Source organism: Peromyscus eremicus, chromosome 4 (assembly GCF_949786415.1).
Source record: "Peromyscus eremicus chromosome 4, PerEre_H2_v1, whole genome shotgun sequence".
NCBI classification, from domain to species: Eukaryota; Metazoa; Chordata; class Mammalia; order Rodentia; family Cricetidae; genus Peromyscus; species Peromyscus eremicus.
This window is the reverse complement of record NC_081419.1, coordinates 77808471-77815715: the sequence shown is the minus strand read 5'-3', so window position 1 is coordinate 77815715 and position 7245 is coordinate 77808471.

Sequence of the window (7245 nt, the reverse complement as noted above, 5' to 3'; positions counted from 1 at the left end):
ATTAAAAAAAAACACTAATAAAATGCCTGTGCATTTGTTGAGATTTGTTTACTCAGGCTGAGCAAATGCCAGGGAATTGAGAAGCTTAAAACAAATTCCTAGGCCTGTGGTTTACAAGTTTCAAGCAAATTAACCCTCCCAATCCTTTGTAATATGAGTGTTTATGCAAAAACAAAATATTTTTAAATAGTCAACAATGGATGGATTCAAGGTATGAAAACAGATAGGACCCAGCCCTAAGTCACAGAAGTTTGTGTTCATTGGAGGATAGTGATGCCACCTAAACCAGATGATTCTTTTTTTTTTTTTTAAGCTGGACTTTTTAAAATTAATTTATTGACTTTACATCCTGACCACAGCCTCCCCTCCCTCCTCTCTTCCCACTCCTTCCTCCCCATCTCCAATCCAGGCCTCCAGAGGGCATCAACAATATGCAAGCTGCCTTAAGACCAAGCACCTCCTCCAGTATTCAGGCTGGGCAAGGCAATCTAGCATGAGGAATAGGTTCCCAAGAGCCAGCCAAAGCACTAGGGACAGCTAGCTCCTGTTCTCATGCCAGGAGCCCCACATGTAGACCAACCTACACAACTGTCACATATATGCAGAGGGCCTAGGTTGGTTCCATGCAGGCTCCCTGGTTGTTGGTTCAGACTCTGGATCACGTGATTTTTAAAAAAGATGGCCTGAGAAATAAAAGTGCTTGATAAACTATGTGATTTTATGCAGTTGTTATTATAGTTATTATTGTATTAAATGATTCATGGTGGCTAATGGGAAGACTCATAAAAATTAAAGACATCTAACAAAGATATAAGATAAGCTTTATTGGGTCAATAAGATTTTATAACCCTATTCCTCTAAATTTCTTCCTTCGACTTGTAATAGTTTATTGATTTATTTATAATCTCCCCCCTAATTCTGTCCCAACCAAGGATTAAAGACTTTTCCAGTCTATTCCATTAGCCACAATGGCCAATTATGCCATCAACTATAGTGACAATATTTCATTTTGTCTACATAAAAGTTAACATGACATGCACTTTTTTCCTAAGCTCAATTCTCTCACGGTAAAATTGGGAGCAGGTGAGGTTGACATTTTATTTGATTCTTCCTTCTTTCATATTGCTGGAGGGCCAAGAGTCATCTATTCAATATTTATTGGCATCTGCTTTCAAATTTGATTCTTGAGGAAGGTGATGTAGGTTTACCAAGTTCACAGCAATGTCATTTGTACCCAGTCCTGGGCAGGAACATTAGGTGCTGAGGCTGTCTCCTGCCATGGTCTTGCCCGCTGTGCACTCTTAGGGGTATTTTTAGGTCAGTTACATCAGACAGATGAGCTTACAGATGGCCATCAAGGCTTTGATCTGGACCCTTTCATTTGACATTAGCTTTGACTTACATATTGCATTTTCTTCGTCTAGAGTATTTTTAGAAAATAATTCAAGCATAAATGAGCAAAAATCATATACATCTACAATCAGTTTTACATTCAAAGCATGAGGAGAAGTACGTATGAACAGGAAAGTTTATGCACGAAGAAAGAGTAGGGGGACAAGTTAGCTAGTGAGTACTAAGTAGAATAGTATTGAATCACTTAACATTTGTGTAAAGGGACTGCGTACCAGGGCTGTATCTCCTTTGCGTTATGCTTATTGAAAGCAGTGCATAGAATTAATCCTGAAACCGTGAGTATTTGTGAAACCAATGGGCAAATTGGTGAATGATTTAAAAATACATTAAATAGGCAAATGGTGGTGATACTTAATAAACATCTTCAAGGGAGCATAAATGACCATCTGTAAATAGCTCATGCCTATAACCACAGTACTTGTGAAGCTAAAGCGGGAGAAATATGGCCTGGGATACACAGCAAGATTATACTTGAGAAAGAGAAAGAGAGGTGTGGGGAGGGACGGAGGGAGGGAGGGAGAGAGGCAGGTTGGTTGAGGAGGATATGGTTCAGTCAGTGAACGGCTTGTCACACAAACGTGAGGTCTTCAATTTGATTCCTAGAACCCAGGTAAAGCCATTGTGGTGGTGGTACACACTCTAATCCCAGCACCGGCGAGAAAGAGACAGGCAGATCTGGCTGGCCAACTCAGTGAGCTCTGGGCCAATGAGACACCTTGTCTCAAAAGATCAAGATGGATGGTTCCTAATACACAACATCTAAGGCTGACTCTGGTCACCACGCTCATATACGCCTGCTCACTCATGCACACCCGCATAAACATCCACACTTTCAGATACACAACTGAAAAAGAAAGAAAAAGAAAAAAAGAAAGGAAGAGTTGGAGAGGAGAGAGGAAGAGAATTTTATTTGAAATGATAGGAACCTTTATTGCAAAAATAAGTAGGATGAATATGAATAAATATGAAGTAGGTACTCAGAAGAAGTATATGTAAAAAAGAGAGGTAAGAAGCCACTACATTTATTTTATTTTATTTTATTTTATTTTATTTTATTTTATTTTATTTTATTTATTTTTTTATTTTTATTTTTTTTGGTTTTTCGAGACAGGGTTTCTCTGTGTAGCTTTGCGCCTTTCCTGGAACTCACTTGGTAGCCCAGGCTGGCCTCGAACTCACAGAGATCCACCTGGCTCTGCCTCCCGAGTGCTGGGATTAAAGGCGTGCGCCACCACCGCCCGGTGGGGCCACTACATTTTATATTGAACAGGTTAAAATCAGTCACACAATTGAATAATAAATGAAAACCCAATGCACCTTTAGTAAATAGTTTTGGAAGTAGTTAGTTTTGGAAACTGTTAGGTTCATAATGCCAACATGCTTCTTTGTGAAAACCTATAAAACATTCTGTTGAGTCATAAGTCCCTAGTACCTATGTTTAGAAGCTGAATAAGATTTTAGAGCATATTTGAGTTTACAACTTAAAATCACAAAGGACTACTGATTTTAGTGGCCATCACCAAAACCTGACAACTAGCCCCTTACAGATCCTGATAGTAAAATGGTGCCAAGTCAGACTTCTGTTGCTCTGACAAATACCCAAGAGAGCTGGGCATAGTGGTGTACAACTTTAATCCCAGCACCAAGGAGGCAGAGGCAGGTGGATCTTCATGAGTTCTAGGCTAGCCTGGTCTACACAGTGAGTTCCAGGCCAGCCAGGGCCATGTAGTGAGACCCTGTGTCAAACAAACAGAACATACGTGAAAGAGTTCAATTTAAAAGGAGGAGAAGTTTCTTTTGGCTCCGGGTTTCCGAAGTTCCCTCCTGTGGTTGGCTGTTTTCAGCACCGTGGGCCTGAGATGAGAATGAACCTCATAGACAGCAGCAGAGCAAAGTTGCTCACCACTTTCTGGACAGGAAGCAGAAAGGAACAAACAGGAAGGACCAGGTCCAGACACCCTTCAAAGACACACTCCATGCAGGCCTCCTACCAAGACTTACCTTACGGTCCCACCACCTGCCGATAGTTCGTCAAATCTTGAGTCCAGCAATTTATTAATCCATTAATGGAGGCTGGGCCAATGATCCAACCACTTCCCTGAAGCTCCATGTCTGAACACTGCCTGAATCAGGGGCCAAGCCCTTAAGACAGGAGCTCCTTTGGGGGACTCCTCAACCATAACAAAGAGGAAATCAAATTTCTTTTTCTTATTGTTTCATTTTAAAGAGGTTTGATGAGGAAACTTCACTCACTTCTTGAAGTGATACAAATATCCTATCCGCCCACACTGGCAGGAGCTGCTGCTGAGACCCTGGCAGTTTTCTTTCTTGAATGGGAACTATTTACATTGAACATAAGGCAAGTTGTTTCTTAAGACTCAAAACAGTTCAGTAGGATTAAAGGGCTCTAAAATAATTTAAGAAACACACGACAATCTTTTGACTAAAATGTTGATGTCTGATTCAATTGGAAGGCAAATGTAGGCACTACACTTCATTTAATACAACCTGGTTTTCTGTAGTGCCCTCATCAGCTTTGTCTTTCATTGGTCACCAACCTTTGCCATCTTATTTGAAGAAGTAGTGGGAGAATAAGAGCTCGAGGACATGAGGACTGTCACAGGGAAGAATGCCTGTCACCTCCTCAAATCACAGAACACTGCCTTGCCGAGCACTGGGAACCAGTCCTCCTGGGCTGTAATTTCATTCATCAAAAATGGGCCCTATTATGCTGTGGGATGGTCTGTATGTCAAGTGTGTTGCTGATTGGTCAGTAAATAAATCACTGATTGGCCATTGGCTAGGCAGGAAGTATAGGCGGGACAAGGAAAAGAATTCTGGGAAGTGGAAGGCTGAGAGGGAGACACTGCCAGCCGCCATGATGAGAAACAGCTTGTGAAGATGCCGGTAAGCCACAAGCCATGTGGCAAGGTATAAATTAATGGAAATGGATTAATTTAAGCTGTAAGAACAGTTAGCAAGAAGCCTGCCACGGCCATACAGTTTGTAACTAATATAAGTCTCTGTGTTTACTTGATCGGGTCTGAGCAGTTGTGGGACTGGCGGGTGAGAGAGATTTGCCCTGACCGTGGGCCAGGCAGGAAAACTCTAGCTACACTATTATTTCAAAGAGAAAGGCTAAAATGATGGACATCCACCAGTGCTCCAATCCCCAAATCAGATTTCCTGGCAATGTGCTGCTGCAGTATAGTTTTCAAGGTTTATCTGAATGTCAATGACCTTGAGGAGAGCTAGGTTAGGGGTCCCTGGGAAGGAAGCTAATATTTGAAGTGCACACCATATATCTGATAGGTATTATGCTAAGATGTTTACATACATCCCTTTGTTTAAATTCCGTATATTTATTTCCTAAGCTTCAATTTCATGTAAGAACAGAGGAATACCTATCTTGAAAGATGATGATCCCAAACTCTTCAGAAACTAGTCTAAAAAAATTAAACTATTCTGTATTCATTGGGACTTACAGAAAGGAAGATAATTAACTGAACACCTACTATGGATCAAGCATTATGTCTTTCATTCATGTTACCTCATCCTTACTCCCACTTTAAAAATAAGACAAGTGAAATTAGGCAGAAGTGATCCAAGCTATGTTTCCCCAGTGGAGAAATCTCCATCAAGAATTCAGAAAATAGGCAGGCAGTGGTGGTACATGCCTTTAATCCCAGCACTCAGGAGGCAGAGGTAGGTTTGAGTTTGAGGCCGGCCTGGTCTACAGAGGGAGTTCCAGGACAGCCAGGGCTACACAGGAAAATCCTGTCTCAGAAAACGAAACAGAACAAAAAGAATTTAGAAAATATTTAGTGAGTAATTATGATATGGCAGGCATTTTTCTTGCTTATAATGAATAAAATAGATTCTATCTTAAAAAGAATTTTGCCCCAAGTTTCTAGAAAAAAAAAATGTCTGGAGATGAAGTGAGGTAATGGAGTATAGAGAAGAAAAGTCAATGGTACTGTGGGGTCATGGTAGGTAGGGTTAAGATGCTAGTATTAGCTAGCCAAAGGATGATGCTGAGTTAGAGTGAGAGGATAACTGTCTGGAATGTACAGGAGGGTTGAGGCTAGTGATAAAATAGCACATGTTCAACAGCTAGGCACTCTTTAAAGCTATGCTTGAAGGAGGTTGTCTAGGAGAAAAGAATAGAAGGGAGATACGATTAAGAACAGAATTCTAATGGTGGGTGGGAGGGCAGTGGGTTGCGGAAGACACACCTCAGGAGCTTAGAGGATTGACTCAAGAGGTAGGTAGGGCATCATAGGCATCTGGCATTGTGGAAGGCTAGAGAAACATCCCCAAGAAGAAGCCACCACTAGTAATTCTGCTAACTAGTAAAATACAGAACTCTGGCCTCCAATTTTGGTAGAATGATGGTTCCATTCCACAAATATTTATTATCAACTATTTACTAAATATTGCTTCAGCGAGTAGGGGATACACGGTGGAACAAAAGTGAAGATTCCTACCTCTAGGGGATTCAAATTCTAGAGGAAGGAAAACACCAAAGAATTCAATAACAGCACATTAACTGGTTATAAGCACTTCATAGGAAATCAAAGCAAGGAAGGACAGCCAGGAGGCAGCCCATTCTTGTCATCCCAGCACTGGGGAGGCTGAGGAAGGAGGATTGTGAGTTTGAGGCTGGCCTGGGCTCGTGCATTCTAGACCAGCACGGACTACAGAGGAGACAATATTGAAAAAATAAAAAACAAAATAAAAGCAAACAAAAAGCAGGAGGTAGAACTCTATGTGAGGAGAGATAAGATACAGTTCCAAGTATGGCGGCCAGGTGACATTTAAAGACATGAGTGAGTAGAGGGGGCCAAGTACATGTGTGGCACAGATATACACCAAGAAGTACATAAGCACATAAAGAAGAAAATATGTAAGTGCCTTGAAAATGCAAAGGTTTCCAGTGATTGGAGCAGGGTGTGTGAAAAGGATCACCAAATGGGCTTAGAGGGGAGTGGGCAAGGTGTGTGGAACTGTTGTCCAAAGACAGGGTTTGGAGCAGGAGACCCTAGCTGACTGACCTCCATGATAGCGGGATGATAGGAGCTAGTGTTGATTACTGTTAGACTTCTGGGACGAGAGGCAGAAGCAGGCAGATCTGTTAAGGCATATCTCTGGTACACTGGGTAAAAGAAATCAGTGGGTGCTGAGCCAGGAGCAAAGGAAAAGCAGTGAAAGGTTGGACTCAAATACTTCTTGAGTGTGGAGCTGGTGAGATGTGCTGATCAACTCAACATTGTCTGAGATTGGTTAGTTCACCATCAGTGTCTGCCTGAGCCACTGGAAGGAACTGGTGGAAACTCAGGGAATGGGGGCTCATTCTGAATATATCAAGAGGTACAGAGAAATTCCTGGGGCAACATCAGAAGCAAGGGAAGAGTTTGGAGATAGAAAAACAGAGGGCTAAAGATGCAAATGTGTGATCTGCTGGGTGCAAGCGACGTTTGAATCCATGAAAACAGATGGGATCAGTGAGTTGTGAAAAAAGTTGTCCAAGGGATGATGCAGTGGGCAGCTGAGACTCCAGAGCTGAAGAGGGAGGGGCCAGCACTGTGTGGAGCCTAGCAACCTGAAGGGCTGAGAAGGCCAGTGCTGATGGGAAACCTATCATAGAGTTTAACTGTGTAACTCTGGGAGGTTATAATGGCACCTCCAGTCGAGTGGTATAGACAAAAGCCCAGCCAAACTCAAGCCTGGGAGAGAAGAGGGACTGGCCTATGAAAGCACCAGAAATTCTAAAGCAAAAAAGCAAAGAAACCGGGTAGCATCCCAAGCACAGGGAGTATGAGATATTCGTAA